At 43.6% G+C, this 12,433-nt stretch overlaps 1 long non-coding RNA gene across 1 annotated transcript in view; it reads left to right on the forward strand.

Moving 5' to 3' along the window:
- LOC140128856 (uncharacterized) overlaps positions 1-4,839 on the forward strand; it is a 77,260-nt gene extending 72,421 nt beyond the window's left edge. Inside the window, exon 3 of the long non-coding RNA XR_011855160.1 lies at positions 4,765-4,839. This is a non-coding gene — a long non-coding RNA (uncharacterized lncRNA). The remainder of the gene's footprint in view (positions 1-4,764) is intronic.
- The last annotated feature ends 7,594 nt before the right edge of the window (positions 4,840-12,433 follow it).

Consider the following 12,433-nt stretch of genomic DNA (forward strand, 5'->3'; position numbering starts at 1 on the left):
TGTGACATCACTGTGTGTATTATCCATGTACTGTGACATCACTGTGTGCATTCTCCCTGTCCTGTGACATCACTGTGTGTATTATCCCTGTACTGTGACATCACTGTGTGCATTATCTCTGTACTGTGACATCACTGTGTGTATTATCTCTGTACTGTGACATCACTGTGTGTATTATCCCTGTCCTGTGACATCACTGTGTGTATTACCTCTGTACTGTGACATCACTGTGTGTATTATGCTGTACTGTGACATCACTGTGTGTATTATCTCTGTACTGTGACATCACTGTGTGTATTATCCTGTACTGGAACATCACTGTGTGTATTATCCCTGTACTGTAACATCACTGTGTGTATTATCCCTGTACTGTGACATCACTGTGTGTATTATCCCTGTACTGTGACATCACTGTGTGTATTATCCCTGTACTGTGACATCACTGTGTGTATTATCCCTGTACTGTGACATCACTGTGTGTATTACCTGTACTGTGACATCACTGTGTGTATTATCCCTGTACTGTGACATCACTGTGTATTATCCCTGTACTGTGACATCACTGTGTGTATTATCCCTGTACTGTGACATCACTGTGTGTATTATCCCTGTACTGTGACATCACTGTGTGTATTATCCCTGTACTGTGACATCACTGTGTGTATTATCCCTGTACTGTGACATCACTGTGTGTATTATCCCTGTACTGTGACATCACTGTGTGTATTATCTCTGTACTGTGATATCACTGTGTGTATTATCCCCTGTACTGTGACATCACTGTGTGTATTATCCCTGTACTGTGACATCACTGTGTGTATTATCCCTGTACTGTGACATCACTGTGTGTATTATCCCTGTACTGTGACATCACTGTGTGTATTATCCCTGTACTGTGACATCACTGTGTGTATTATCTCTGTACTGTGACATCGCTGTGTGTATTATCTCTGTACTGTGACATCGCTGTGTGTATTATCTCTGTACTGTGACATCACTGTGTGTATTATTCCTGTACTGTGACATCACTGTGTGTATTATCCCTGTACTGTGACATCGCTGTGTGTATTATCCCTGTACTGTGACATCACTGTGTGTATTATTCCTGTACTGTGACATCACTGTGTGTATTATCCTTGTACTGTGACATCACTGTGTGTATTATCCCTGTACTGTGACATCACTGTGTGTATTATCCCTGTACTGTGACATCACTGTGTGTATTATCCTGTACTGTGACATCGCTGTGTGTATTATCTCAGTACTGTGACATCACTGTGTGTATTATTCCTGTACTGTGACATCACTGTGTGTATTATCCCTGTACTGTGACATCGCTGTGTGTATTATTCCTGTACTGTGACATCACTGTGTGTATTATTCCCGTACTGTGACATCACTGTGTGTATTATCCCTGTACTGTGACATCACTGTGTGTATTATCCCTGTACTGTGACATCACTGTGTGTATTATCCTGTACTGTGACATCGCTGTGTGTATTATCTCAGTACTGTGACATCACTGTGTGTATTATTCCTGTACTGTGACATCACTGTGTGTATTATCCCTGTACTGTGACATCGCTGTGTGTATTATCCTGTACTGTGACATCACTGTGTGTATTATCCCTGTACTGTGACATCACTGTGTGTATTATCCCTGTACTGTGACATCACTGTGTGTATTATCTCTGTACTGTGACATCGCTGTGTGTATTATCTCAGTACTGTGACATCACTGTGTGTATTATTCCTGTACTGTGACATCACTGTGTGTATTATCCCTGTACTGTGACATCACTGTGTGTATTATCCCTGTACTGTGACATCACTGTGTGTATTATCTCTGTACTGTGACATCGCTGTGTGTATTATCTCTGTACTGTGACATCGCTGTGTGTATTATCTCTGTACTGTGACATCACTGTGTGTATTATTCCTGTACTGTGACATCACTGTGTGTATTATCCCTGTACTGTGACATCGCTGTGTGTATTATCCCTGTACTGTGACATCACTGTGTGTATTATTCCTGTACTGTGACATCACTGTGTGTATTATCCTTGTACTGTGACATCACTGTGTGTATTATCCCTGTACTGTGACATCACTGTGTGTATTATCCCTGTACTGTGACATCACTGTGTGTATTATCCTGTACTGTGACATCGCTGTGTGTATTATCTCAGTACTGTGACATCACTGTGTGTATTATTCCTGTACTGTGACATCACTGTGTGTATTATCCCTGTACTGTGACATCGCTGTGTGTATTATTCCTGTACTGTGACATCACTGTGTGTATTATTCCCGTACTGTGACATCACTGTGTGTATTATCCCTGTACTGTGACATCACTGTGTGTATTATCCCTGTACTGTGACATCACTGTGTGTATTATCCTGTACTGTGACATCGCTGTGTGTATTATCTCAGTACTGTGACATCACTGTGTGTATTATTCCTGTACTGTGACATCACTGTGTGTATTATCCCTGTACTGTGACATCGCTGTGTGTATTATCCTGTACTGTGACATCACTGTGTGTATTATCCCTGTACTGTGACATCACTGTGTGTATTATCCCTGTACTGTGACATCACTGTGTGTATTATCTCTGTACTGTGACATCGCTGTGTGTATTATCTCAGTACTGTGACATCACTGTGTGTATTATTCCTGTACTGTGACATCACTGTGTGTATTATCCCTGTACTGTGACATCACTGTGTGTATTATTCCTGTACTGTGACATCACTGTGTGTATTATTCCCGTACTGTGACATCACTGTGTGTATTACTTCCATATACTTTGCTCCTGTTATTCCTTTAACACCACATTCATCATGATCAGGATTATACTGAGTTACTCATCAGATTATATTCCTCGTAATAAGTTTGTACCCCCTCTTCCCCCAGGGCTAAAATTTAACAAGTGGAATCTGTCATATTATATCGACTGAAAAACTTGTAGCGTTGACCTGAGGACGGGGAGAGGACTACTTCCGCTGTGACTATACAATGAGACCCCCCTGGCAGCTGGACAGGGGCAGGCAGCGGACCCCCGCGCCTATAACAGGATGTGACTCAGCATGGGGACGACGTTGTATCTCCAGTAATTACATTCACATCGTGTTATTATTGATTCCAAAACAACAAACACAACATAAACAGCTAATTATAGTTGTTATTCAAGGCCGGAGGAGGTTTTTTTTGGCAATTGTTTAACGTTGTCAAAATTACTGGGTTTTACATTTCTTAATGATATTATACCCAAGTGTTAAAGGAGGACTCCGATTATGATAATTGATCAGTAACATCAAGAAGAAGAGGAGAATCCACTGCTACTATCTCTTGTGTCACTCAAAATCATCAGCAAGAACATAGAAAACATCACAGTGAAGTAATGACCCATACTTGATGCGAGATAGAAAACTTACTAGTAGCTGCAGCAGCCTGGGTTTTTGTCCTTGCACCCCTGTCTCTAAGAGGAATCTGAAGGTCATACAGGATAATACTGACTGTAGAGGTATGACTAAAGCTCCTGATGTGATAGAAAACTTACTAGTAGCTGCAGCAGCCTGTGTTTTTGTCCTCACTCCCCTGTCTCTAAGAGGAATCTGAAGGTCATACAGGATAATACAGACTGTAGAGGTATGACTAAAGCTCCTGGTGTGATACAAAACTTATTAGTAGCTGCAGCAGCCTGTGTTTTTGTCCTCACTCCCCTGTCTCTCAGAGGAATCTGTAGATTCATACAGGATAGTACAGACTGTAGAGGTGTGAATTAAGCTCCTGGTGTGATAGCAAAGTTACTAGTAGCTGCAGCAGACTGTGTTTTTGTCCTTGCTCCCCTGTCTCTCGGAGGAATCTGCAGGGTCATGCAGGATAATACAGACTGTAGAGGTATGACTAAAGCTCCTGGTGTGATAGAAAACTTACTAGTAGCTGCAGCAGCCTGTGTTTTTGTCCTTACACCCCTGTCTCTCAGAGGAATCTGCAGGGTCATACAGGATAGTACAGACTGTAGAGGTGTAAATAAAACTCCTGGTGTGATAGAAAACTTACTAGTAGCTGCAGCAGCCTGTGTTTTTGTCCTTGCACCCTTATCTCTCAGAGGAATCTGCAGGGTCATACAGGATAGTACAGTCTGTAGAAGTATGAATAAAGCACCTGGTGTGATAGAAAACTTACTAGTAGCTGCAGCACCCGGTGTTTTTGTCCTTTCTCCCCTGTCTCTCATAGGAATCTATAGATTCATACAGGATAGTACAGACTGTAGTGGTTTAAATTAAGCTCATGGTGTGATAGAAAACTTACTAGAAACTGCAGCAGCTTGTGTTTTTCCCTTTCTCCCCTCTATCAATCAGAGGAATTATGGTCAAACATGATATTATAAACATTACAGGTTTGAATGCAGCATCTGGTAGGATAGAAAACTTACTATTAGCAGCAAAACTGTATGTATATCCCTTTTTCTCCTTTCAGCTACATGATTATATTGTATATGCTAGAGAAGTACTGATCTATTCTGATGGCAATATAGCACTTGGGTCAAGATAGAAATGCAATATTATCTCCAGCAGCCTCTGGATTTGGATGTATCTTTCTTGTATCACTAAGAAGCATCAGCAAGACCCGATCAGACTCAGAGAGAAGTACTGACCTATTCTGATGTGAATAAAGTATTTGGGGTAAGATACAAACTTACTATCATCTTCAGCCGCCTCTGCATTGGCTTGTTTCTCTTTTGTCTCAAGCAGAAGCATCAGCAGGACCACACAGGAGTCATAGAGAAGTAGTGACCTGTTTTGATGTAAATAAAGCACTTGGGGTGAGAAAGAAACTTACTGGTATCTTCAGCAGCCTCTGTCTGTGTGTCTCTTCTGTCTTACTCATAAGCATTAACGGTATCACAAAAGGACACAAAAATCAAGTACCGACTTGTTCTGATTTGAATAAAGCACTTAGGGTGAGATAGAAACTCAGTATTATCTCCAGCAGGTTTTGTCATTGCCTGTGTCCTTCCTGTCTCACTCAGTATTATAAAGGATATTATAAAGAATTACTGACTCGCGTTGATGGGAATAAAGCACTTGGGGTGAGATAGAAACTTACTATTATCTCCAGCACTGTCAGTCTCTGGATAAGGGATGGGTTACAGATTGATGGAGTTCTGACCTCTGGGATCCCCAGTTGGAAGAACACAGGACCCAGCTCACACAATCCCATTGAAATCGACTGACCAGGCATGTGCAGCCGACCTACCTTCAAAGGGGACTTATGAGACTGCATGCTGTGAGAGGGGAAAGAAAAAGGAGCTGCAGATTGGTTCAGAAAAATCTATGCGCTTGTTTAGCGTTGTCAAAATTACTGGGTTTTAGTACAGACTGTAGGGGTATGACTAAAGCTCCTGATGTGATAGAAAACTTACTAGTTGCTGCAACAGCATGTGTTTTTATCCTTGCTCCCCTGTCTCTCAGAGGAATCTGCAGGGTCATACAGGATAGTACAGACTGTAGAGGTGTGAATAAAGCTCCTGGTGTGATAGGAAACTTACTAGTAGCTGCAGCAGCCTGTGATTTTGTCCTTGCTCCCCTGTCTCTCAGCGCAATCTGCAGGCTCATACAGGATAGTACAGTCTGTAGAGGTGTGAATTAAGCTCCTGGTGTGATAGAAAACTTACTAGTAGCTGCAGCAGCCTGTGTTCTTGTCCTTGCTCCCCTGTCTCTCAGAGGAATCTGCAGGGTCATACAGGATATTACAGACTGTAGGGGTATGACTAAAGCTCCTGGTATGATAGAAAACTTACTAGTAACTGCAGCAGCCTGTGTTTTTGTCCCTGCTCCCCTGTCTCAGTGCAATCTGCAGGGTCATACAGGGTTGTACAGACTGTATAGAGATAGAGTATAGAGATCTATGGGCAACAGAAATAAAGGGTCGCCATTTTTGATCCAAGGCATCAGAACAAATTTCCATGAGTTCATCCCTCTCAATCTAACTTTGTGGACTGGATTTATCACGCTGCCGTGACCTGCTGCAGCCTGCTGCGCCCAGCCTGACCTCTCACCTCTCCTTCGCTTTAGACCTACACCTTCGTTTTGGAACGATCCAAATAATTATAGTTTCTCATTACTTCTACTAGATGCTCTATTGGTCTTTTGGACCCGTGCGATGTCATGGCAATGCATCATGGGAGTAGTGATGTAACCTCTTCACCCCCGATTATAGGTTCAACCATCAAGATGGCAGAAAATGGACTCAATCTCCTCCTGTGGGCCAGTTAAGCTTGTGCAGAGAAGGATCCTGTGTCCGTGACCAAGTTAACCTTTAACAATTACCAAATCTTGCAGAATCGACAATGTTTTTTAAAAAAACGTCAAGTAAAAACTACAACCGCGACATATTTCTAACGTCGGGGGAAAACTTTGACATTCCCGACTTGATAATAATTACAAACTTTGCCTGAGGTCCAAAACTATCTGTAATCATTAAAGAAACGGCTCGTCCCGGGAGCGCGGAGGTCCTGACCCTTCTCCACCTTCTACGGTCAAGGGTGGCCGACTCTTATTACCTGGAATTTTCTGTATCGGTGGAGTAAGGGGAAATCTTCACGTGTCGGCAAGTATGAGACTAGAGCCAAGGTTGCGTAGACGTGTGACCTATTTACGAGATACTGGGTTAGGTGGTGAGAGAAGACCAACTTCATTGCGTAATTGCCCATTTTGGGTTATTGTCCGATCAAGTTTCTGAACCTTGGTCAGGAGAACCCAACTTTGTCATCAACCAAGAGAAGAGTATAACCAAACTCAACAGTGTTGAATTTGGAAAAAGTGTTCTCCAACCTAACCCCTACTATGCCTTGGACATAACCAATTACCACATCTACCATGTCAAAAGGTTAGCCTTGAGGCAACGTAGCTGTGGCTTTCCAGGTTACAATGTATCAGTGTATCAGTAGAGTAAAAGGAAATCTACACGTGTCGGCAAGTATGAGACTAGACCCAAGGTTGCGTAGACGTGTGACCTATTTACGAGATACTGGGTTAGGTGGTGAGAGAAGACCAATTTCATTGCGTAATTGCCCATTTTGGGTTATTGTCCTATCAAGTTTCTGAACCTTGGTTAGGAGAACCCAACTTTGTCATCAACCAAGAGAAGAGTATAACCAAGAAGTGTGATCCAACTCAACAACGTCGAATTTGGAAAAGTGTTCTCCAAGTTAACCTTGGACATCAACCAATCACCACATCTACCATGCCAAAAGGTTAGCCTTGAGGCAACATTCCAAGGGTAGAATGACCAACTATCTAGAAGAGCCACAAGTTGGAGCCCACTGTCTACATCTTGGAATATTTTTTGTTGTGTTCCTGGTTCCTTCTAGCGCCAAATGCATAATTTATGCTTCACTTGTAAAATTTTCCATAAATCTCATGGATGTCCTCACCGCTATCCTTACCAACTGTTCGATTGGCTCATCGCTCCTCAGCTCATCGTTTCTTATTTGTTCTTATAAGTGGTTGGTCCAGGGTCATCATGTACGATGCAGACCCACATGGAGGTAAGTCATGAAACGTTGATGTATGGATTGGGCTTAAAAGTGCCAATCTGTTGGTCAAACTGGTAGTAGGACAACCCAACACAAGATGGAAAGCTCTGGGATGCTTAACTCAAAGACCAAAGATGCCTTGGCCATTAATTCATTTCATTCGATGTCCACTTTGTGTTTACATTCTTTGTTTTGTTACATGGACTATTCAGTTTTTGGTGGAATGTCCTCTTGGAGATCTAGGGTGCAGTATTTGACACCCTAGATCTCAGGTTCCTCACCCTCCTTCTTCAAAGGAGCCCAACCTCAACTATAGCTCCTTGTTGGGCATGTTGGGTGGCAGCCAGAGCTAGGACGGGTTGTTGTTGAGCTTCCAGAAGAAAGATCATCAATCCTCAACCCTTGTGGTGCCTTCTGAATCATAGGGAAGTTTTCTCCCTATGGTCTCCCGACAAGGTGCCTTAGCTATAGGTTCCTAATTCCTTGTTTGATCTCTGCTTGTGTGACCTCTTTGAACTATAAAACCTCTTCTGTCTGATTGTCCTACAGCCTCTTTATCATTACAAACAGCTTAGACCTTGGCTTGTGCACTGCCCACATCTCTGCCTGTCCCTTGAGTGCCCCTTGACCAGTCTGCCACTAAACTGAGACTGAGACAGAGCCTCCTAGAGGAGGCAACCTGGTCCGAATTATAAGGGTTTGAGACTGAGACGGAGCCTCCTAGAGGAGGCAACCTGGTCCGAATTATAAGGGTTTAGGGACAAACCCTAGTTGACAAAGACTAGTTGACAATTCCCTCACGAGTAGTCTCATGACTACTCCATTCTGTAGTACAGTGGCGCCATACCTTCTGCGTTACAATGGCTTACACAATAGTCAAGCTTGAACCCTCAATTTTGATGCTGGACCTAAAGGTCCTGGAAAAGTCTTAAAAGGGAAACACCATTAAGACCTTTCTATGACCTTTAGACCAACAAGCAACTCTATGTTTAATTATGAAGTTCCTCAGGGGCGGGGCTTTCTAAAATCAATGTCAAAGGGAAATTGGCAAGTCAGAATGTCTACAAGGTGCCACTTGACCAGTCTGCCACTAAACTGAGACTACTCCTAGAGGAGGCAACCTTGTCCAAATAATTAGGGCTTAGGGACAAAGACTAGTTGACAATCCCCTCACGCGTAATCTCAAGACTACTCCATTCTGTAGTACAGTGGCGCCATACCTTCTGTGTTACAATGGTCTTCACAACAGTCAAGCTTGAACCCTCAATGATGCTGGACCTAAAGGTCCTGGAAAAGTCTTAAAGGGGTAACACCATTAAGACCTTTCTAGGACCTTTAGAGCCGACACCCAGCTCTATGTTTAATTATGAAGTTCCTCAGGGGCGGGGCTTTCTAAAATCAATGTCAAAGGGAAATTGGCAAGTCAGAATGTCTCCTTATCAATCTCCAGAGACCCCATTACATCAGTTTGTCCTTTCTCTATAGTATGTATGTTCTTAGCTCATATATAAAGTAGCCTGCAGCATCTTGTATCCCTTTAAATTAGCCCAGCATACCTCACATTAAATACTCGTTTGCAATTAATTAAAGGCATTAAGCCCAGCCGCCTGTTTCCATCCTATTTCCACAGATATCCCTGCATCCATTTACGAGAGGGGGGGGGTCTGTCCTCGTGTGTGTGTGTGTGTGTGGGGGGGTCTGTCCTCGTATGGTGGGGGGGGGGTTGATGATGTTTGTAATAAACCTATCATCAATGCCGGGGATTGTATTAAAGGAAATGCCTAAAGCTCCAGAAATGAGTTGCAGGCGATGATAAAGGGACTGAATCGTCTCCTCCTGTTGGGAGAGGCAGATTATTTTTGGGCAGCTTACGGAGCCGTGGATTAACGGGAAGTAACTTTTATAAATGCGGAAGAAAATACATACAAATAAAAATCTGCTTAGGAAGATTTGAATAGCAATTTACCAGGCGCACAATAGCGAGGCGGGGAGGTCGGAGCTGGGTAATACCGCTGCGTTCTGCCAAGGGATGAAGAATATTCCTCGGAGAAGTGGAAATTTGTGTATGGGATAGTTTACCATAGACACATCATGACGGGTGGGGGGGATGTAGACCCATTACGTCACTTAAGGGCCTAGTTGTGACCGTGGAGGCTCCTGGCCTCCCTGACTCTTCTGCTCCCTTAGGCTCAGTGCACCCATGATAAAAGTGTCACCAGCCCATCCCTGACTCTGGTTATAGAGGAAGAGCCTGAGCCTTGTGGTCCTTATCCAGATACTACCCTCCCTGCAATCTTGCCATCTCTGAACTACTTGCCCTGACCTTGGCTTGTTCTACGACTCCATCTCTCAACTACTTGCCCTGACCTTGGCGTGTTGTACGATTGTATCTCTGGACTTTTTTCCCTGAACTTGGCTTGTTTTACAAATCCACCTCTGAACTACTTGCCCTAACCTTGTTGTATAACTCCAACTCTGAACTACTTTCACTGAACTTGGCTTGTTGTACAACTGCATCTTTGAACTACTTGCCCTGACCTTGGCTTGTTGTACGACTCCATCGCTGAACTACTTACCCTGACCTTGGCTTGTTGTACAACTCCATCTATGAACTAATTGTCTGAGATTCGGCTTGTTGTATGACTCCATCTCTCAACTACTTGCCCTGACCTTGGCTTGTTGTACGACTCCATCTCTGAACTACTTGCCCTGACCTTGGCTTGTTGTATGACTCCATCTCTGAACAACTTGATCTGACCTTGGCTTGTTGTACGACTCCATCTCTGAACTACTTGCCCTGACCTTGGCTTGTTGTACGACTCCATCGCTGAACTACTTGCCCTGACCATGGCTTGCTGTACGACTCCATCTCTGAACTACTTGCCCTGACCTTGGCTTGTTGTACGACTCCATCTCTGAACTACTTGCCCTGACCTTGGCTTGTTGTACGACTCCATCTCTGAACTACTTGCCCTGACCTTGGCTTGTTGTACGACTCCATCCCTGAACAACTTGCCCTGACCTGGGCTTGTTGTACAACTCTGTCTCTGGACTACTTGCCCTGACCTTGGCTTGTTGTACGACTCCATCTCTGAACTACTTGCCCTGACCTTGGCTTGTTGTACGACTCCATCTCTGAACTACTTGCCCTGACCTTGGCTTGTTGTACGACTCCATCTCTGAACTACTTGCCCTGACCTTGGCTTGTTGTACGACTCCATCCCTGAACAACTTGCCCTGACCTGGGCTTGTTGTACAACTCTGTCTCTGGACTACTTGCCCTGACCTTGGCTTGTTGTACGACTCCATCTCTGAACTACTTGCCCTGACCTTGGCTTGTTGTACGACTCCATCCCTGAACAACTTGCCCTGACCTGGGCTTGTTGTACAACTCTGTCTCTGGACTACTTGCCCTGACCTTGGCTTGTTCTACGACTCCATCTCTCAACTACTTGCCCTGACCTTGGCTTGTTGTATAACTCCATCTCCGAACTACTTGCCCTGAACTTGGCGTGTTGTACGATTGTATCTCTGAACTTTTTTCCCTGAACTTGGCTTGTTTTACAAATCCACCTCTGAACTACTTGCCCTAACCTTGTTGTATAACTCCAACTCTGAACTACTTTCACTGAACTTGGCTTGTTGTACAACTGCATCTTTGAACTACTTGCCCTGACCTTGGCTTGTTGTACGACTCCATCGCTGAACTACTTACCCTGACCTTGGCTTGTTGTACAACTCCATCTATGAACTAATTGTCTGAGATTCGGCTTGTTGTATGACTCCATCTCTCAACTACTTGCCCTGACCTTGGCTTGTTGTACGACTCCATCTCTGAACTACTTGCCCTGACCTTGGCTTGTTGTATGACTCCATCTCTGAACAACTTGATCTGACCTTGGCTTGTTGTACGACTCCATCTCTGAACTACTTGCCCTGACCTTGGATTGTTGTACGACTCCATCGCTGAACTACTTGCCCTGACCATGGCTTGCTGTACGACTCCATCTCTGAACTACTTGCCCTGACCTTGGCTTGTTGTACGACTCCATCTCTGAACTACTTGCCCTGACCTTGGCTTGTTGTACGACTCCATCTCTAAACTACTTGCCTTGACCTTGGCCTGTCTGTGACTACTCTCTGCTTGACCTCTTTTGTTTTTTGCTTGCATCTCAGGTCCAGTTATCACCAGTACCAGGTAATTGCACTTTATAATATCTGCTGATCCAGTGGAGATCCTTATAATCTCTACTAGTCCATTATGGATTTTATGAACCCTGGTCTTCTAGAGGGAACCTTACAAACTCTAGTGATCTACAATGGATTTTATAATCTCTGGTGGTCTAGTGGCAACATTTGTCTATTGGTGGTGACTGGTGGGCTAGATGGGGACTGTATAATTACAGGAGGTCTAGTGGAGACCTTATAATCCCTAGTGGTAGACTGCTAATGTGATAATCCCTGGAGGTCTAGTGGGAACTACTACAGACTTTACGAACCCTAGAGGTCTACACATGATATTATAATCTCCAGTGGTCTAGAGAGAACCTTATGACCTCTAATGGTCCATTATGGATTTCATCATCTATGAAAGTCTAAAGGGAATTTTATAATCTGTAGTGGTCTAGAGGGAACCTTATATTCCCTGGTGGTCTAGTGGCAACATTGTAAACGCAAAACATTGGTCTAGTGGAAACCTTAGTTTACGGGTAGTGACTAGATGAATCGTGGATAGTTACTGGAGACTTTATAATCTCTAGCGGTCGACTGGTAATGTTATAATCCCTGGAGATCTAGTGGGAACTATTGAAAACTTTATAATCCCTAATGGTCTACATGTGATTTTATAATCTTTGGTGATCTAGATGGACCCATATATATCT

The sequence above is a fragment of the Engystomops pustulosus genome, chromosome 4 (genome assembly GCF_040894005.1).
Source record: "Engystomops pustulosus chromosome 4, aEngPut4.maternal, whole genome shotgun sequence".
NCBI classification, from domain to species: domain Eukaryota; kingdom Metazoa; phylum Chordata; class Amphibia; order Anura; family Leptodactylidae; genus Engystomops; species Engystomops pustulosus.